Source organism: Sus scrofa, chromosome 8 (genome assembly GCF_054392235.1).
Source record: "Sus scrofa isolate SSC_HxYL_T2T_F1_AM1 chromosome 8, Sscrofa_HxYL_maternal_Yorkshire_Landrace_v2.0, whole genome shotgun sequence".
Classification (NCBI taxonomy): Eukaryota; Metazoa; Chordata; class Mammalia; order Artiodactyla; family Suidae; genus Sus; species Sus scrofa.
The window spans coordinates 26,883,960-26,906,669 of NC_139390.1; the positions used below are offsets into that span (position 1 = coordinate 26,883,960).

The window sequence follows — 22,710 nt, forward strand, 5'->3', positions numbered from 1 at the left end:
TTGTTCTGGCCAATATTATAATAATTCTTCTAGATTTATATTGGTGTTTGTTCTCATGATAAAAGGTTTGATTTCAAATTTTCTAAGTCCTTATATTTTGCTTGTATTTCCTGAGAACCTATATAGATGGCTTTAACTTTTAAATTTCATCTTATATTTGTTCCCATCAGAGTATCTATTCTTGTTTATATTTAGTATAAATTCCTTGTATATTTGTATTTAAATCTACTGTCTTACCCTTTGTTTTCTTTTGTATTTAATCTGTCCGACCCCCTTGTTTTCTTTCTTATGTATGATTTTATATTCTCTCAAAGTTAAACTCAAAGGATGTCACTATTTTATTTCTTAATACAGGTATATTTTTAGCTCCTCTTCCAATTTGTTTCTATTGAAAAAAGTAACACATTAAGCCTTAACTGAATTCCCTCTTAAGAGAGAATTAAGAACTCTTTTCTTTCATTGGTTTCTCTGTTTCTGTTTTTTAAAGAATTAAGAACTCTTTTCTTTCATTGGTTTCTCTGTTTCTTAAAGAAATTGAAATATTTACATTTTATTAAAGTCCTTTAATATTTATTTTTCTTCTAAAATAATCTCTGGAAGCAAATATTAATATTTATATAAAATAGAATTTAAATTTCAAGTGTTCAATTTCTGTTTTTGTTTGTTTGTCTTTTTATGGCCACACCTGTGGCATTTGCAAGTTCCCAGGCTAGGGGTCACATTGGAGCTGTAGCCACTGGCCTATGCCACAGCCACAGCAATGCCAGATCTGAGCCGTGTCTGTGACCTACACCACAGGTCACAGCAATACAGGATTCTTAACCCACTGAGCAAGCCAGGGATCGAACCCACGACCTCATGGTTACTAGTCAGGTCCATTATTGCTGAGCCTCAGTGGAACTCCTCAGGTGTTCAATTTCTTTTTTCCTTATACACATTTCAAATTACTTTAGAGAAAAAAATTTAAATATGTTTACAAAGTATACTTAACAAAATATTAGGCTAGATAATTTGTTTTGATAATACTGTCACTTCCATAGAGGAACAAGCACAGAAGAGATCATATGTTGAAATAAGATTCATGGTATATATAGAACCTCTTAACTAAATTGCACTTAATTGACACACACCAGCACACCTCTCCCTTATCTCAGCAATCATGGAATCTTCACCATTCTCTGAGCTACTCCCAGCAATTCAGTTGAAGGCTTACTGAATGTTGTTTGCACTTGTTCCCAGATACGGTTGCACAAGTTGGATTTTAAATTTTAATTACATATTTTAATAAAGTAGTTGATAGATAGTTGTAATTAGAGTTTGCAAGGAAAGAGAATTATTTCATTTAAGACTCAACTAAATGTTGGTGAAAATTCAAGATAGTTAAATTGCTAATGGACATGATATCAAATTAAATGTGGGCCAATACTTTGAAATAAAATCCAGAAATACAGTAATATATGTTAGGTAAATTATTTGTCAGTATGTTATTAAATGTCTTTAAGGTCTCTCTCTCTCTCTCTTTTCTTTGCTATTTTAGGGCTGCACCCACAGCATATGTAGGTTCCCAGGCTAGGGGGTTGAATTGCAGCGACAGCTGCCAGCCTACACCACAGCCACAGCAATTCAGTATCCAAGCTGTATCTGCAGCCTACACCACAGGCTGGATCCTTAACCTACTGAGGGAGTCCGGGGATCAAACCTGCATCTTCATGCATCCTAGTCAGGTTTGTTAACCACTGAGCCACGAAGGGAACTCCCTAAGGTCTAGCTCTTGAAAGAAAACTTAAGTTTAAATGATAAAAGATTCATTATGGTTATAATATGACAGGACAATCAGTAAGACAGAGCCAATGGAAAAGCAACAACAAATAAAAAAAATGCTTTGTTATACTGAAATGTTTGGCAAATAAATTTTAAAATATAAATGTAAGATAAAAGCAGTGTATGCATATTATTTTCATAATCCATTGCTCTGTGTTCAAATTTTTGGATCATTCTGCTACTATGTTTTCTGATCCTGTTGGATAAAATAAGGTCTTTAAAAAACAATACTAATTGGAGTTCCCGTCGTGGCACTGTGGTTAACGAATCCGACTAGGAACCATGAGGTTGAGGGTTCGATCCCTGCCCTTGCTCAGTGGGTCAGGGTTCTGGCGTTGCCGTGAGCTGTGGTGTAGGTCACAGACGCGGCTTGGATCTGGCGTTGCTGTAGCTCTGGCGTAGGCTGGCAGCTGCAGCTCCAATTCGACCTCTAGCCTGGGAGCCTCCATGTGCCGCGGGAGCGGCCCAAGAAATGGCAAAAAGACAAAAAAAAAAAAAAAAAAAAAAAAAATACTGATTACTTTTGCAGTAGTATCTTGTGGGTTCTGAAATTGCTAGCTGAAATTCCAGTTATTTGACAGTGAAAGAGAGGTTTAAAAGCTTTTCCCAGTCACTTGCATGGCTTTCATGTGGAACCCATCAAATTCTTGGTTAACTAATACAGGGTTTGTTACTCTAAGGTTTATCCCAAATTCGGAAAGCACAATCATGCGTTCAATATTCTATCATTTGCTGGATTTTATAAAACATGTGAACATTAGTCTAGGAAATACTTCCAAATATGTGTTTAAATATGTTCAGAGAAGTCTGTCCTAGTAGAAGGGTGATAAACTTTTAAAAGTCTAACACTCAGTCTTTCTTTCATAAAAAAAAAAAAAAAATCCTTATAGGAGTTCCCATCATGCTGCAGCAGAAATAAATCTGACTAGCATCCATGAGGACGCAGGTTTGGTCCCTGGCCTCACTCAGAGCATTAAGGATCTGGCATTGCCAGGAGTTGTGGTGTATGTTGCAGGCATAGCTTGGATCTCGTGTTGCTGTGGCTGTGGGGTAGGCTGGCAGCTACAGCTCCGATTCGACCCCTAGCCTGGGAACATCCATGTGCTGTGGGAGCGGCCATAAGAAGACAAAAATCTTTCTAGTTGCAATTATTATTCATCCAGTTATGTCTTCTTATGTATGGTATGTGTGGGAGGGACATTCTTGCACTAAGAATTTCATTTAAAATAGTATCTGATGTCACTTCCATCCTAATTTTCAGATTGAGGAATGAAGAAACAAACCCACAATTCCATTTTTCCTATTGCATAAGAACAGATGGTGTAAAAGGATAATTCCATTAATAATGCTATAGTGAGATTTGACTCATTTTGTTATAAATTATCTGGAACTTTGAAGCAAAGATAAGTCTTTATCTTCCATGCTGTTGCATACATTTGTAGATAGTTTCTCACAGAAACAAATATATAGCTGAAGCAGGGTGACTAAACTATCAACATCCTTCCAGGATTTAATTTCTAAGAAAAAAAATAGGATCTTGATCTCTGGAAGTGAGAAAACAGATTTGTACAGGCTACACATAGTTTTCACTGAAAACAAACAAATCAAAAGGAAAGCCAAGAATAGTAGTTCCAAAGACTTCATCTAATGCCATCACTAAACTGCATTTTCCAATGTTTGATGTTAATATACTTTAAATTAATTTGAAACTAGTGAAGTTTCTAATGTCCTCAGGGTCCTGAAATTTTCAATATCTCTGTTGAACCTGGCAGCCTCAATTCAACTGAAATTACTTGACATCACTTATGAAAAGCTTTTGAAGTGCTGCTGCCTTGATTCAGACCAAATCTATGCTGAAGTGGGGGAAAAAAAAAAAAGGAAAAACACAACATCATTTTCAGCATTTCTTTTTCACTCTGATTTTGTCATTTTTCTTTTTGCTTAAATCTTCAGAACCATAATTTCTTTTGAGATATAAAATAATTTTCATCCCTTTTTTTTAATGATACAATGCATTCACTTGCTGGAAACTGAGGAATTGATGTGTGTGTGTGTGTGTGTGTGTGTGTATGTATACATGTATATACATACACACACACATATATACACACACAGAGTGTGTGTGTGTGTGTGTGTGTGTAATATATACTTAGGATCAAATTTAAAAAATATTTTAAAGCATAGAGTCTGTTGCCTGGGATATAACTAAATATTACTAACTAAATAGAATGCAATGATCTCTTTTTCCAGGTGTAAATCTCTCTGTGGTATCATTATAACATTTGATTTTCTCTTTATTTCAGAAAAAAAAATATTTCAATGAAGTTAGAATGAACTATCACCTCATAATACAGTGCTCATTTTAAAATAGTAAAAAAAGTAAAATCTTTTACCATAAAAAATTCTGCATTATATGGAAGTCTTTGGCCTCTATACATAATCCTAGTATTTTTCAAAGCAGCAGGTTTAGATCTTTAGTAACTTACTTATATTAATTCTGTAAGCATAGCCCCACTCTAGTGGACAAAAATTTTATTTTGCTTATCTTCAAATGAATCAAAGCTTTAACTGCCTCAGAAAAGAAGCTTAGTACTTTCTGAGGCATTCCATTTAAATTTAATTTTGCTTGTTTGCTTTATAAAATACAAGTGTAGGTTGCTTAAGCATGTTTTCCATTATTATTATACTAGAGAACACTGAAAATCCACTAAAGATATTATAACTTTATTTGTGGCTTTAATCAACATGCTATGGGCTGTTGACTTTGTAAAGAAGAATAAGTCTATCTGTTTTGGAGTAAGTTACTTTCCCAAGTACGGATATTTATGTGAAAAGTGTATCAATAGGACATTCAGTGCCAGACCACTGGGAGTGGTAACGTGTTTCACTGGTTACATACTGCCAGTATCCAAAAAAGAATGTATGTGTCCAGCTATTGCAACATCTCTAAAAATTGCTTAATCATGTTACTGTATAAATAGGATGTCATGAGCACGTAATACACCCTATGAGCTAATTTTTGTTATGTTCTTTGTAGAAGTCCTACCAAATTTTTTTTCAAGGTACAGAGGTTTCTCGTATACTTTCTGATTCCCACCACTCCTCCTATAGCCTCCCTCAGCATTAACATCCTGTGCCAGCATGGTGTATTTATTACAAGCCATGATCCTGCGCTGATGCATTATTATCCCCCAAAGTCTGCAGTTTACCTTAGACTTCCCACTTGATATTGTACATTGTCAAATATATAAAGACCTGTATCCACCTTTGTGGTGACATACTGATTGGTTTCGCTGCCCTGAAAATCCATGCTTTGTCTATTCATCCCTCCACCCCTAACTCTGGCAATGGTTGATCTTTTGTCCTCATAGTTTTGCCTTTTCCAGAATGTAACATAGAGGAAATAATACAGGATGTAGATTTTCAGATCGACTTATTTCATTTACTATGTATTTGTGTTCCTTCATGTCTATTCATGGTGTGATAGCTCATTACTTTTAGCACTGAATAATATTCCATCATCTGGTTGTAAAACAGTTTACCTATTTACCTACTGAAGGACATCTTGGTGGCTTCAGAGTTTTGAAAATATAAATAAAAGTGTTATAACATTGTGTGCATACATTTTTTAATTCCTTTGGACACATACTGAGCCTCACAATTGCTAGATCATATGCAAGATTATGTTTTAATTTTGTGTTAAAATGCCAAGCTCTTTTCCAAAGTGACTGTACAATTTTATGTTCCCACCAGCAATGAAAAAAATGTTCTTGTTGAACCATATCCTCACTAGCATTTGGTGTTGTCAGTATTTCGGATTTTGGCTATTCTAATAGATATGGTATCTCAGTATTTTAACTTGCAATTCCTTAATAACACATGATGTTGAACATCTTTTCATATGCTTGTTGGTCATCTGCATATCTTGGTTAGATGTCAGTTCAGAGACTTTGCCCACTTTAAATTAGATTGCTCATTTTCTTACTGAGTTTTAAGAATTTTTTGTATAGGTAACTATTCTTTATCAGATATGTATTTTGCTAATATTTTCTCTAAGTCTATATCTTCTATTGATATATAGTCTTACATTGCACATTTAGGTCTATAATCCATTTTGAGTTAATTTTTGTGAATGGTGTGAGGTCTGTGTCTAGTTTGTCCCTATCTTTCTTTCTTTCTTTCTTTTTTTTTAATGTGGATATTCTGTTGTTCTAGTACCATTTGTTGAAAAGATTATCTTTGCTCAGTGTTGAAAGGAGTGGTGCCTTTTTTCCTAATCTTAGTTCAGGAAATGTTTGAGTTTCTCACTATGAAGTGTGTTGGGTTTAGGCTTTTGTAGATTTTTTTTTTTTTTTTTTTTGTCAAATCGATGATACCCCCTCTATTCCAGTTTCCTGGCGGTTTTTTCATTATGAATGGGTATTAGAGCCTCCCTACCACCAAATTTAAATTTATAAATAATAATCTTGTTTAATAGGTCATGTTGCTACATGCTAATATACTTCCATTTTGTCAAAAAAATACAGAAGTAGTAGCATCATCATTTTAAGTTAACTCTATCCTAGATTTGTTGGTGAGACTTTATGAAATGTTGGCTAATCTCTACCTTATCATTGTATTTGGATAAACCACTGTGGGAGACAGAAAAATGCCTCTACTCAGAGAAATGTCCATGTCCTAATCCCTGGCACAGTGAATGTGTTACCTTAGATGGCAAGAAGATTTTTTACATGTAATAAAGGTTAAAGATCTTGTGATGAAGTGATTATCTCTAATTACCTGGGTGTGCCCAATATAATCACTATGGTACTTAATAAGAATGATGCAGAAAGAATTAGAGTAGAAAATGTGATAACATAAGCAGGGGATGCAGATATTAAATTGCTGCCTTTGAGAATGGAGGAAGGGGTTATAAACTAATGAATCTAGGTGGACTCTAGAAATCTATGGAAGTTGGAAAAGATAAGGAAACTTGCTCCCCAGCAGTCTCCCGAATGAATACAGAACTGCTTATTATTTTGGCCTTTGGAACAACAGAACTGCAGTAAGATAAATCAGTATTGTTTTAAGTCATCGACTTTGTGATATTTGTCTGGAACTGGAAATTTAAACAATCGCTTTTTATTATATTATTGTGATATGAATTGGGGGAAACTGGTCATTCATTTGTCATGAAGAAATTTTGCACAATTTAAGGCAAATCCTGGCTATTCTATGAGTCCGTCACAGAGAAGTGCTTTTTATTTAAAGAATAAATTTATTTATTCACCTGTACTTACAATAGGCTTATCTGATAATACGAAACTAAGCTTTAGTGTTACATGGCAGTATTCAACAAGCAGAATAGACTACCTGCTCCCCTAGATTTGCCAGGGAGTACAATTTTAATTAAATACAACTCAGAATTTATTAAAGTCCAGCTGAGAAAATAAGTGAATCTGTTGTAAAAAACAATTTCTTTTTACTTATGCTAAAAAATACCAAGATTCAGTCATATGAACTGGTATGTGGGTTCCTAAAGGACTGCTTGTTTCTACCTATATTCCAGTCTCCCTTCCACTGTCTTATGAATAATTGTCCTCATTTAATAAAGGCTCTATTGAGACATTCCTGAATGATATTAGATCCTGGTAGATTGTTTCCTTTGTATTTCGTAGATGTTTTAGACATAAGATTTCCATTTTGAGTAATCTTTTAAAAGCTTTAGAGATAAACTTGCGTTTAATTAATGGTTAGAAAACTACATCTAACTTTGAAATAGTCATTTCATCCTCATTATTAAATCCAATGATTCTCAACCCTATTTTTATATCTTATACATTATATTTAATTTATTAATCTTATCACATTTTGTGAACTGTTTTTAAAAGTCAATTTGAAAGATTTAGGTAAATAAGTAACTAATTAATTCATCAAATGCATTTAGTAAAAATATGTAATACCAAACCTATATTTTTTAAAAATTGAATATAATAATGGGAAAATAATAGGATTCATCTGCATTGGCAACTTTTCCCAGTGTTATGATTGAGTTAAGATTATGATTTCATTTTTCTTAATGCAAGCATCATTTATTATAATTTCCAGTGAATTTTTTTTAATAATCTCCGAATTTTCCTTGGTTCCCTAATATTCACAGATATTTGAAGGACAAATTTTTTTTCTAAACTTACTGACTCCATTAATTGCTTTATATTTTTATTTTATTTTACTTGTTAAGCTTTACTGAAATATTTTTCCTTTCAAAATAAACTTTGAGCTCATGAAGGCAAAAGCTAAAGCTATTTCTTTTTATTCTTGCTTATATTTTTATTGCTTTCTGTGAGGACTAGCACAATTAATAAGCCAGGTCAGGAGAACAGAATCTCCTCTAAGCAGTCTCAGTATAAAAGGCTTAATATAGAAGTTAAAAGTTAGAAGGCTATTAGGTAAGCTGAGGGTTAAGTAAAAGTCAAGAGAACTTCTGAAAAGTTCAGAAATTTGCCAACCAGTATCAAGGAAGCTCATATTGAAGATCTGTTTTGAAATAACATAGGAAGGATCTCAGAATCACACTGAAAAGGTCTCACTTACTCAACCAAAGCTCTAACTTGAATAAAGCAGATAGATGCAGCTGTGAATTTGATTTGCATCCTAATTCATCCACACAGAGGATCAAACTTTAAGTTTCTGTTCAATATCTCAGTGAAAAGATTGTGTGTGTGCATGTGTGTGTGTAAGAGGTAGGAAGGGAAAAAGGAGGAGGGATTATTATTATTTTTTTTTTAATTGGCTTTTGCAATTGTGGAAGCTTGAGAAATCCAGAAGGTACAATATGGGTCAGCAGACTGGGCATGAGAGAAAAGTAGAATTTCAAGTTCAAAGGCAGTGTACTGGCAGAATTTCTTATTTCTCAAAAGAAGTTAGTCTTTGTGGTATTATGGTCTTCAACTCATTGGGTGAACCCTGCCCATATTATGAAGGTCACTCTGTTTTTCTCAAAATTCACCAATATAAATGCTAATCTTACCCCAAAAAAGTCACCTTTACAGAAACATCCAGAACAAGATATGACCAAATATCTGGGTATCATGACCCAGCCAGTTTGACACATAAAACCAACCATCACAGCCAGACTATAAGCTTTCAGTTTCTCTGTTGATTTCTTGTTCTCAGAACATAAAGGCATGAGCTTAATGTTTTATTTATTCAAGTTTTCCAGTGTAGTCAGGAGTCATCTCATATTATAACCTCTTACTGTGTTTTCATCCATAAGATTCTACCTACAATGTTTCATTTCAAAACTCACCCTTCCTTAGATACTTGAATAGGTGCAAATAGAATTTATGGAACTATTTAGACCTTTGTCAACTAGAATCTCATTTAATATTAGTAATGAGATCATCGCTATTTGCTTTTCTAATCAGATCAAAGAACTTATTCCAGATCCCCATGTTTAAGATTCTATCCTTTTGAGACCAATTTCCATAGCCCAAATTAAGTTTACACAGTAAAATGGAGGCCAGTTGATATATTCTGAGTATAAAACATTTAATATAGGAATTATGGACTTACATAATATTGGAAGATCTGAGTAGTGAAAGCCAGAGATGCAGGTGGTAGAAGGAAGAGAGGCTAAATCTGAAGATCTTATCCTCCAACAACGAAGAGAGTATTTTTCACAGTCTATCAGCAAAGCAGTTGCGTTCTTCAGGAAATAATGCGTCACTGTGCAGAAAATCTGTTTTGAAGAAATATGAATGTGTTATTCCCTTATGCAATTCAGAAGAGACCTTTGAAAGGAATGGTGATCCTGCAAACTTTATAAAAGTTATGAACACAAATGTCTAATATGTAAGAGGAAATCAGTAAATATGTATTTAGTTGAATTGATTTATTATACTACTGCAGGTGCTGTGATAGAACATTTAAAATCCTGTGGTTATCTCAATAAAATGAAACAGTCTGCTAATTATTTCTGATGTGATATACATAACCAAGATATCACCGTGTCATTCACTGATTATGGTATATAGCATTTGTCAACAAAGCTTATTTTGTTAATGATATTAATCTTAAAATAAAAGTCTACCTCTTGTATTTGATTCTCGGTGTAATGTATTTTTCAGAGAACCTAGTTCTCCTTGAAGGCGAATCCTACCAAAATGCTTGGTACCAAAGACCAAAAATCTTACTGCATGTATTATCAAAAGCCAAAGAACCATGCCAAAACTTCTACCCAGCAAGTAGCTCATTTCTTTTGAACAAATTGACCAATTCAAAAGCAAACATTCTATAGTGCAAGAAGTTATGCACAACCCCTTATAGTTTAATTTTATCTTCCTGGTTAATATTGTTATAATAGATTCAAGACCTAAACCCTAAACGTCAGGTCAAACACTATGACACCTCTAGAGGAAAACATAAGCAGAACACTCTTTGACATAAATCATAGTGATGTCTTTTTGGATATATCTCTAGAGTAATGAAAATAAGAACAAACAGATGATACCTAGTTAAAAGCTTTTGCATAGCAAAGGAAACCATACAAAAAAAAGGGACAACAACACACAGAATGGGAGAAAATATTTACAAATGAGGTGACTCACCAGGGATTAATTTCCAAAATATACAAACTCATGCAGCTTTATGTCAAAAAAAACCCAAAACAACCCAATCAGAAGATGGGCAGAAGATCTAAATAGGCATTTCTCCAAAGAGGTCATATAGATGGTGAAAAAACACATAAAAAGATGTTCAACATCACTCATTATTAGAGAAATGCGAATCAAACCTCCAGTGAGGTATCACCTCACACTGGTCAGATTGGCCATCCTCAAAAAGTATACAAACAAATTGTTTCCTGCCACAGGTTCTTGTACTAAATTTGGAAAATATAAAATAGCACCAATCACTTTGCTTATTTTGGTATAGTCCCTTGTGCTCTACCCCATAATTTCTGATGCCAGAACCAAGGAATGTCGAAAATGCCAGTGCATCTGATTTGAGTCTGGTCCGCTTGAAAGGCTGGACCTGAACAGAGATTCTGAGTCCATGCAGAAGGCATAAATCATAAATCACCTGGTGATGTTGAACTGAGAATGCGCACAATCTGAGGTTGAAGTCACAGCTTAGAAGCTAGAGGTCCAGGGCCAGAGAAGTACATGTGTAGAAACAGAACTGAAGTGAAACAGAAGAGTTGTGAATACAGAAGTGGCTGTGCAATAGGTGGAGATGGGGAAAAAAAAAAATGCCTAACAAGGCAAAACATGTTGATGCCCTAGCTTGGACCGTGATATTTAATTAAGCTTAAAATTACATTCTCTCAATAGTCCTTTCAAACCTTATGTAAATTAAGAAAAAACCTTTGTGCAGTTCTTCAGAAGGATATAGTATAATTTGTCTAAGTTATGGTAGCTCCTTCAGCAATGAATTCCCAAATTCAATTCCATGTCAAAAGATCCTTCTTCACTTCTTCTCTCCCTTCATTCTCTCCTTTCTTTCCTTTCCTCCTTCCCTCCTTCTTTATTTCCTTCCTTACCCCCTTTCTCCACCCCCTCTCTCACTCCCTTCCTTCTCTCCTCTCTCCTTCCTTCTTTTTTCCCTTTACCTTAATTTAATAATTTCCGATTTAGCCCATTAGCCCAGCATATGGATATAATGAGTAAGTTCTGGGTTTATCAGCTAATGCTCAAGACACAGTTCATTAGTTTTTGAAAATAAAGTTTAAAGTCTTTCCTCATATTTTTTAGTGTTTTCCCATGTTACAAAGATTTCAAAGAAAAAAAAAAGATTTCCAAATTTTTAGAGAATCTTAGCACATCTGTCATTGTCTAATGTAATCTTTCCATTGCCTGTGTCCAAAACCCAATTTTCTGACGTGGGCTCTATGAATATCCTCCAGCTAAACTAGTTTGCTTACTTTTCCTCAAACAGCCAAGCTGATGACTGCTTCAAGCCTTGGCATATGCTGCTTTCACTGTGTGGAATCAGTGCCCTTGGAACTGACCTTATCTGCTTTTGCATAATCATTCATATCCCAGCTCAAATAGGCAATTTTCAGAGTGACTTTCCCTGGCAAGATTGCTTCTTCTCAGTAATTCTTTCTACATCAGTCCTCTGTTTTTGTATCTCTACATTTATATCAGAAAGTATATCAATTGCTTAACATTGATGATCACTTCTCTATTAAATGTCAGGGATGCAGTTTATTTATTTTAGTAATGCTTTCCTGGTGCCTAGAACAGTTCCTAGAGCAATGTCTGTGTTTGTGTGTGAATGCATGTCAGAAAGGAGGAATTACCAGGGACAGGAAGAAACTTTTGGGGTTGGTGGATGTGTTAATTATCTAGTTCGTGTGTTAATTCCAGGTGTACACAGCTATCCAAATTTATAAAATTGTGTATTATAAAAATATCCAGCTTATTGCATGTGAATTTTACCTCAATAATTAATTACTGTATTGTGCATGGCCATATTTCTAGAGATTGTTATTTTTTTATTTTTACATTTAAAAAATTATTTTAGTTAATTTTTTTTTTTCCTGTGGGAAAGTTTTGGCCACATGAATGAGAATGTCCATTGGGTAACTTAATTCCTGTTCAAAAAGGATGTTCAAGAGGATGAGCAGTGGATCCAAGGAATCCTTATAAGGTCTATTTGTCAAACGGTATAAGACACATAGATAGGTCTGTATAAATTCAGATATAGATCCACACATATTCACCCTTGAGCAAGGTACTAATTACATCCAGTGGGGGCAAAATTATTTTTATCAAATGGAATTAGTATCTGTATAAGAAAATGTGAATTTTTACTTGTACCACTCCTCTATATAAATTAATGTCAAACAAATTACCTAAAAGTTAAGCCTAAAAATATAAAGTTTTTAAAAGAAAACACAGGATAATATCTTCATGGCTACCAGATGAGCAGACATATATTGGAAAAATGCTATTATGCACACATAGAAAAAGAAAAAAAGTAAATTAGAAATAAAATTTTAGATACTTGCTCATCTAAGGAGCCATTAAGAAAATTATTAGGCAGGAAATATTTGGAGAAAAAAATTCCAAAGCTTTTTTCTTTTTCCTGCTAAACCTCCCCTCAAAACAAAAAACTGATGTAAAAAATATATAAAAAATCTCTACATATCAAAAACACAAGTAGGCAAAATACTTAATCAAGTACTTTATAAAAGAAGATATGCAAATGATCAATACACATATGAAAAGATGATATTCAATTCAAATATTATTATTAAGAAATGCAAATCAGAACCATAATTTAGTTCTTTTTCTCTCTCATAATGCACACATGCACAGATGGCTAAGATTCTAATAAATAAATAAAACACTGACTATAAAAATGTAAGTAAAGATGTGAAGCAACTGGAATTTTCAAATATTTCCAGTTGCCACTGGGAGTGTTACAATTATTTTAGATAATTGATAGTTTCTTTAAAATTAAACCTACATTTAGCACTTCTAGGTACTTATGGAAAATATTTGAAAATGTAGGTAGGGCTGCAAAAATTAAGTGCACAACGGTTTTAGTAGCTTTTTAGTGTAGCTAAAAAAACTGGAAACACTCAAATTTTATCAAAAATGTAAAAATATATTTTGATATATTCATACAATAAAGTACTGTTGAATAGTAAAAGGGGAAAAACTTCTGATATATAAAAAATAGAGGCATCTCAAAAATATTAAGTTGCTTGAAAGAAATTTGCGGCATATAAATAAATTTCAACAACCAACAAAACAAATGCATGATGATAGGGATGAAAAAGTAATAGCCTGGGGCAGAGGTAGCCACGGAAGAAGAGCATGAGGCAGCTTTCACTTTCTAGCATGATGAAATAATTCTATTCCTGTTTTGAGTCTTGCTTACATAGTCACAGTTTTCAAATTCATTAAGTGGAATACATATAAGCCACCTTTCATTGAATGTAAATTTTATCAGAATTATTAAAGGAAGTACATTTTTATCAAATATGTAGTTGATCTTTATTGCTATTTTTAATGAGTCTAGTGTTAGTGTTATATCCTTTAAAAAATTTTTTATGGGACTGTATCAATGTCAATTTCCTGGTTTTAATATTACATTGTAGTTTTTTTCCCCATTATAATGATTTTTTTTTCCATTATAGCTGGTTTACAGTGTTCTGTCAATTTCCCACTGTGTAGCATGGTGACCCAGTTACACACACATATATACATTATTTTTTTCTCACATTATTATGCAAGTCAGAAAGAGAAAGACGAATACCATATGATATCACTTATATCTGGAAACTAATATATGGCACAAATGAACCTTTCCACAGAAAATAAAATCATGGACTTGGAGAATAGACTTATGATGTCCAAGAGGGAGGGGGAGGGAGTGGGTTGGATTAGGAGCTTGGGGTTAATAGATGCAGGCTATTGCCCTTGGAATGGATTAGTAATGAATTTTTATTTTAGCTGATTTACAATGTTCTGTCACTTTCTGCTGTACAGCAAAGTGAACCAATCATATATGTGCGTGTGTGTGTGTGTGTGTGTGTGTGTGTGTGTCTTTTCTCACATTATCCCCCATTATGTTCCATTACTAAATATAGTTCTCTGTGCTATTATGTACAGGAGGCCCTCATTGCTTATCCACTCCAAATGCAATAGTTTGCATCTACTAATCCCAAACTCCCAATCCATCCCACTTCCTTCCCCTTGGCAACGCCAAGTCTGTTTTCCATGTCTATGAGTTTGTTTCTTTTCTTTAGATAAGATTAATTTGTGCCATATATTAGATTCCAGATATGTGGTATCCTATGGAATTTGTCTTTCTCCTTTTGATTTACTTTACTTGGTATTAGAGTCTCTAGTTCTATCCGTGTTGTTCCAAATGGTATTATTTTGTTCTTTCTCATGGCTAAGTAGTATTGCATTGTATGTATGTATGTGTGTGTATATATATATATATATATATATATATATACACACCACTTCTCCTTCACCCATTCATCTGTCAATGGACATTTAGGTTGTTTCCATGTCTTGGCTGTTATGAATAGTGCTGCCATGAACATAGGCATGCGTGTATCTTTTTTAGTAAAATTTTGTCTGGCTGTATGCCCAGCAGTGGGATTGCTGGATCATGTGATGGTTCTATATATAGTTTACTGAGGTACCTCCATACCGTTTTCCATAGTGGTTATACCAATTTACATTCCCACCAACAGTAAAGTAGGGTACCCTTATATCCACACCTTCTCCAACGTTTGTTTTTGGTGACTTGTTAATCATGGCCATTATGACTTGTGTGAGGTAGTACTTCATAGTAGTTTTGATTTGCATTTCTCTAATAATTAGTGATGTTGAGCATTTTTTTCATGTGCTTGTTGGTCATCTGTATATCTTCCTTGGAGAAATATCTATTTCCTACTGGACCTCTCAGATAAAATATCTTTTAGTGAGAGATCCATAATGATCTTTCTTTCAAATTATTATTCATAACTTAAATAATACTTTCTAAATTTTAATGTGCTTCATGTTTCAACTATGACATTCTTTCCCCTCAAGGATTTATAATGGCATTAACCTGTTTTCATTGCATAACTGTTATGGATGGAAAGTTTGTATCCCCCCAGCATTTACATGTTGAAGCCTCACCCCCAGTTTGGCTGTATCTGGTAATGAGGCTTCTAAGGAAGTAATGAATGTTACATGAGATCATAATAGCTGGGACCCAATGTAGTAGGAATAGTATTCTCATAAAAAGTGACAGGAGGAGCTCCCTCTCTCTCTGTTGAATGCCTTGGAGGAAAGGCCTGCAAGGAGACACTAAGAGGGAGGCTGTCTGTAAGACAGAAAGAAAGTCTCAGCAAAACCCAGCAGTGCTGGCACCCTGATTTCAGACTTACGGCTTTTAGAACTGTGAAAATATACACTTCTGCTGTTTATCTCTCCCAATTTGTATCCCGGCAGACTATTGTATTATTCCTATTAAATTTTCTACTTTTTTTAAATAGATTCATCCACATAATAGCATTATTTCTACCAAGTACATCTTTCTAAATATGTCCTGCTGCTATCCCCTTCCCAAAGGCCTCAATTTTTCTATTTTGTCTTCCAAAATTTTTTGTAGCACTGATCTGCTAGATATGAATTCTTTCAGCTTTTAATCTGTTTTCAAATACTTTTATTTACCTTTCATTTTTGAAGGATATTTTTAGGATATAGATGTGTAAGATGATATAATTTTTATCATTTTAAAGAAGAATTCCATTTTCCTGACACCCCTTGAATCCTATGAGATGTCACCCATACTTCTTATTGATATTCACTTCTATATTTTATGTACTTTTCCTCTTCTGCCTGATTTTAAAACTTACTTTTCGTTGATTTTTCACAACTAGGTGCTCACACAAACACACACATTTGGAACTCACCAAGCTTCTTAGAATTATGAGTTGTATATTTTCTCAACTTGGGAAAAATTTTGGACCATTGTTCCCTTATCCTTGAAAATATTTCCTCTGTTCTCTCTCTTCTTCTGGACCTCTGATACCACATATTTTAGACTGTTTGATTTGGCTCACATACCCTGGATATTATTTCCATGTTAATTCTCAGTTGTCTTTCCTACAGAGAAGACTATGACGTATATTTATTTAGTGGGTATTCACACCATGTTAATCACATTATGACATTGTGCATATATGTGTGTGTGTGTGTTACATATGTTCTCTCCCACTGAAGAGACAACATACATACAAATACATGTTCACATGTACACATTCTTACATATACTCTTTCAGTAGTATATTACTATGCTTTAGAGAAACTGTATATTTGAATTATTTATATAAAAATATAATGAAATAGATTTAAAACAATATTTAGTCCTTCCTTTTCTCTTCTTTTGTATTCTACTTACATTCCTCCTTTACCTTATCATACCTTTGTAAAATTGATGAAACATCTAAAGGCTATAGTAATTAGGTGAAGTACAAATATATCAGATACACAGAATGAGAGAGATTTCATTTGTGTGCTATACTAGCTTAAATATATGCTATCTTATAAGTATTTGATTATCTGTTTCTATTCTGACACAGTTAGAGCAAACCCATTATCATTTTCAAGTTAAGGTAACAACAATGAAAAAACCCAGTTTGAAGAGTGACTTTAGAATCATTGCTGTTTATAATGGTATATCTATAAAATTTCATGTTTATGGAATTTATTTCTTTATAAAAGCCAATATATGATAATAATTTATACTTTAAATTACTATATCTTGGAATTTAAACACTGTGACAATCTGTTGAAACATGTTATGTTTTCATCATTCTTATTATTTATTCAGTTAAACAATTAATAGTATAATGTTCGCCGCTTTGGTATAATTTAATTGATAAATCCTTTGGCATAATGTAAAAGTTATGCAAAATCTAAACAAAGTCTTTTGTAACAGAGTGACCTTAAGGACCAAAGAATTATGTAAGACTGTCCAGTTATTTCTTTCAAGAAGATATCAGCTGTAAAGTTAGTCAGCTGCTGTTGAATTCTAATTTCTCTCAATAAGCAGTATGCCATGTTTTGCTTATCTGTAATGTTTCTTACTCTCAGTTTCTCCAATTTAAAACAAAGATAATGATGTTTATTTCAAAAACTTGTAAGGATTAAGCTAGAGATTACTTATACATTTCTTGTCACTAGGGGACATCAACATATGGAAACTATTCTGTTACTCAGATCCTATTGATTTTTCTTGTACATCAAGAAGTCACGATGTAGTTCATCTCACAGTAAAAAGAAATGAGGAAGTTCCTTCTGTTCTTCTGAACTTTTCAACTTCTGTGTTTATAGCATTTCAGGTGAAATGTGCACTGGGTGAAACTGACACACACACATACGTGCAGGCATAATAGGATAACCTACATTTTCTAATTAAATCAACCAAGTTTATAAGGTCTTATTGAAACGAAGAGACCATAAGTGCAGAAGAGACAGCATATGACGGAATATATAGTAGGTTAGCAGCCAGATGCTGGTGGTATTTTCTGAACAAGGTAAATCCATTGTAGTGGTAGAGTTTATTTATTCACTTAATACTGGATTTTTTATGTCAAAACTTATATTATCTTTCCAGAAGAATTTCCAATTTCCTTTTGAGTGAATGTTGACAAACACTGAGTTCTAAGAAACACACAGTCGTTCTCCACTGAAAGGGGGAGGACGATTAGCAGTGTTGTGATTTTTGAAAGTATTTCAGTCTTCATATTTCTATCTTTCTGGAACAGTGTATTGTCATAATAAATGATGCATTGCATTCTCTTTTGTAATACTTTTAATCATTCCCTTGTGTCATCCTATCACTTAGATTTGAAGTACCTCTATGGAAAAAGTCTTACTCTGTTTCCCTTGTGTGGATTCGATAAATATTTGTATTCTTTTTGATGGTTTTACTTTCAAGTAAACTTTCAATGCAAATCATATCTGCCAAGACTGCCAAGTGTAAATATATTTTGATTAACATAATTAAGTCTATAAACAACAAAATACCTATAAACAATAAAACTAGGTAGTTTAAATATGAAATTATCATAGGGTTAAATTTTAGAATTAATTGATCCATATTATTTAAAATAGAATAAATTTCATTTATTTTTTTCATTTGTTTTTTCCATGTAGTTCCCTTGATACCCCGATAAAATATGTAAATATCAAATATGAGTCAGTTTCTAGAAGAGCACCTTATTGTTCTTATTGGATATGTTTTAAGTTATTATTTTGGATACTACATCTGTTTTTCTACCATATAGATTATACAATTTCAATAGACTTCTACTTTGACAGAAGCAAAATTAGAGAGTTTTTGAAAACAAGTAACCTGTAAATTTCTGAGGGTAATAATAGTGAATAGTCAAATTATCTACCAAAATCCAAAATCTTCAGTGCTAAGAGAAGATGTCAGTGGGCACATCTTCTCTTGTTAAATATCCAAAATAATTTACTCAAATGGCTCTTGAGCTCCTTTACAAAAGCAGTATTTTATTATGCCATCAAATTTGCTTCTATAAATCTCTGGGTTATATTTGTTTTTGAGTTGTATTTCTACCACAAATAAGCATTAGTATTCCTAGTTAGTATAGAAAAACATATGAGGAATGGTTGAAAGTTGAATTTATTTTCACATTCTCAAAAGCACATAACAGAAAAAATAACTGCTTCAGAATTGTCTATTATGCGGATTATAATTTCACAGTTGTTTCTCACATCACTTGTATTGTGCCTGCTAATAATAATAAAAAAAAATCTAGAATAACTCTAACAGTGACTGAGCTGCCAAAATATCACTGCCGTGAATTAAATCATGTTGTTTACAATAATTTGCTGACTTTTAATCTGAAGAAAGTAATTTATGAAACTAACACTAATGCTAATTCTGTATTTTTATGCTCTGAAATTACAATGATATAATGAAAAATGAATCTCATTTTAATGTGCATTTTGGATGCAAAGCACAAAAGACATTACAAAAGATATCTTGATTGAAGTTTGTTAAAAAGTAAAAGTCTTTAGAAAAAATAGTCCTTATCTATGCATTCCTGTGAACTTCCTACACTGTCAATTGTGTGTGTCTATGTGGGAGGATGAAGATTGTAATAAATGTTTGGTACAAAAAATAAATATTTATTTTTATTGCTATATAGTATAATGTATGTGCAGAATTTAATTAGATCACTAATAATAAAATGTGAAGCTTAATTTTAACGGGTAAATGTAATACTACAATTTGTGACATTTTAGCTCAAATAGCATTTGCTCTTGATTATTTAGTGACTAGTTGTTAATTTCATTAACTTTATAGCTCTTTGACCCTTCTTATCAACCCTTTTGGATACTCTTTAAACATACAGAAGACATGGAAAGAAAGAATACCAAACTTAAATTATTTAAGATTATTAATATCATTGTTATTTATATTTTCATTTGTTAACAATTCTGTCATTATGCTTAGTGAAAAGGCTGAGCAAAATGAAATTTGGAGAAAAGTCTACCAACTGAAAATTAGAATGTTCATAAATGTTACAGGAAATCAAGACTAGAATGATGTTCATTCCATACAGTTTTCTAAAAAGGGAGAGTCAGATGTTTAAAATGAATTCAAACAGGAATATTTTCAAACTAAAATTGATTCCTTATATTTCTAGTCATCCCTCCTGCAGAAAGGTTGGGTATTTCCTAGTAAGTTTTCATAGGTTTCTCAGTTGGAGATTTACAGTTACTTTTTACAATGGATCAGTCATTTGGTTGAAATGTAAACTTCGCCCAAAACTTAAAAATTTCCTAAGAACACATGTAAGTTCAAATTCCTTAACTTGTAAAGATCCTTAACATTTGCATACTTTCTTAAACTCTATATTGTTTTATTTCATTTGTTCAACAATCTTAAATACAAAAAATGAATGATATAACTTGATATCTCAAAGAGAATCTCAAATAATATTCTTTGAGTATCTTTTTGTTTTTGAAATTGTCTAAGCCCAACAGGTAAAAATTACATGAGTTAATAAAATCATAAATATTTTAAAATTTAGGACATGAATGGTATTCAATAATGAGTTAAATTTTTGTTAATTATATACTATCCATTTAAATCTGCATTGCTTAATAAACATGTTTAGTTTACTCAAAATAAACTAAGAAATTCCTATTAACCACAGTGTAACACAGTTATTAACAGAAGTTCAATGATAAAGCAGATTGGTACCTAGGATTCTGTACACATATAATTATATTGTATATAAATAAGTAGATATTGTTTTATTCCTTCCTAAATATATGGTTGCTATTTCTTTTTTTCTGGCATTGTAGTGTTTGGGACCTACACATTCTTGTTGTGTCCTGCATCTTAGGGGGAATATGCTGGTTATTTTACCATTAAGTATGTTTTTATTAGTTTTCTATTCTTGCGTTACAAATCCCCAAGAACTTGGGAGGCTAAAAATAGTTTGGTTATTTTATACTTTCTGTTATTCATGAGTCAGTAATGAGTGTCCTGAATGGGGTTAACATGAACTCAAATTGTTACCCTAGGCTGTACTCACATCTGGAGGCACCAATGAGCAAGAATTTGCTTTCAACTTAATTCATGTTGTTGGCACAATTAATTTCCTTGCAAATGTCATAGTAATATGTCATGTGATTGCTGTGTTTCATATAAGTGTTGTTTTCATAAAACAATTGAAAAGTATTTCCTCTTAATTTCTCAAAGAGCTGGTGAAACATGAATATTATTTTTTGGTAAAATGTCTGATAGAATTTTTTGGTAAATGTTCAGCCTTGTTTGTTGTAATTTTTCTTTTCCCTCACTCTACTTGTCTAATGTAAACAGAGTTACTCAGTGTTTATCTTGATTAAAATGTTTATGGTATATAATTTTTCATCCATTTTTTAAAAATTATATTTTCTTTTTCTTTATAAGTAGGTTTTTGTAGACAGTATATGGTGTTGATATATATATATATTTTTCTACTGTGACAATCTCTGTTTTCAATGAAAGTCATTCAGTTACTTACCTTTATTATAATGCCTTGCTATGTTTGGACTTAAATTGATATTTCTCCTGTTTACTATTGTTCCTATATGTTCTTGGTTCTTTTCCCTGAACCCTTTTATTGACGTCTTTTGGATGAATTGATTATTTTTTTATTGTTTCATTTTATCATAACTCTTGTCTTATTTGTTTTTCACGCTTTTTTAGTCAGTATACTAGAATTTGCAATATACAGTTCAAGTAATCACAGTTCACCTACTAATAATTATATAATTCCATGTAATAACATTCCAACAGTATATTTCTGTTTTGTCTCTCCAGTTCTTTGCATTGTCATAGTCATACATTTTTTATTCTACAAGTGTTATAAACTTAATTATATGTATGCATATATATATAATATGCATATTACACTGTTATCTTTTAAAGTAACAAAAATAGCTAAAAATTTACTTTTACCTCCAGTGTTCTTTTTTATGTTGTATTCTAATATCCATCCAATAAAATAGTCCTGAAGCCTGAAAAAATTAATTTTTTCCTTTTTAAAAGGCAGTTTTTCTGAAAGTGAATTCTTTAAGATTTTATTTGAAAAAATAGTTTATATGAAATTTTGAAAATAGCTCCCTGGGCTGTAGGATTTTGGGTTGACTGGGTTTCTTTTTGTTTATTTGTTTTTATTTGTATCTTATTACTTTATAGATATTGCTCCATTACCTTCGGACTAGTATTGTTTATGTCAGAAGTCTGCTGTTATTCTTATCATGTGTCATCAATAATTTCAAGTACATATGTGTGTGTGTATATATATATATATACATAATATACATATATTTGTGGGGTTTTCTTTGATATTTTATTCTATATTTTATTTTTTTAATTTTATTGTTATTTCTCCAGTACAATTTTTTGCTAGTATACAGCATGGTGACTCAGTTATACATATAATTATACATTCTTTTTTCTTCCATTATCATGCTCCATCTTAAGTGACTAGAAATAGCTCTCAGTGCTACACAGCAGGATCTCATTGCTAATCCATTCCAAAGGCAACAGTTTGCATCTATTAACCCCAAGCTCCCAATCAACCCTAGTCCCTCCCCTTCCCCTTTGGCAACCACAAGTCTATTCTCCAAGTCCATGATTTTCTTTTTTGTGGAAAGGTTCATTTCTGCTGTGTATTAGATTCCAGATATAAGTGATATCATATGGTATTTGCCTTTCTCCTTCTGAGTTACTTCACTCAGTATGAGAGTCTCTAATTCCATCCATGTTGCTGCAAATGACATTATTTTGCTATTTTTATGGCTGAGTAGTATTCCACTTTGTATATATACCACTTCTTCCTAATCCAGTCATCTGTCA

General features: G+C 32.6%; 1 long non-coding RNA gene across 2 annotated transcripts in view; it reads left to right on the top strand.

Annotated features, from left to right (window-relative positions):
• LOC146400378 (uncharacterized) overlaps nt 1-22,710 on the top strand; it is a 444,118-nt gene that overhangs the window by 18,374 nt on the left and 403,034 nt on the right. The window contains exon 4 of one of the 2 annotated variants that reach the window (XR_014812294.1): nt 19,660-20,506. The exons of the other annotated variant lie outside the window; for it this stretch is intronic. This is a non-coding gene — a long non-coding RNA (uncharacterized LOC146400378). Of the gene's footprint in view, nt 1-19,659; nt 20,507-22,710 lie in introns of those variants that run through there. 2 annotated transcript variants of the gene reach the window in all.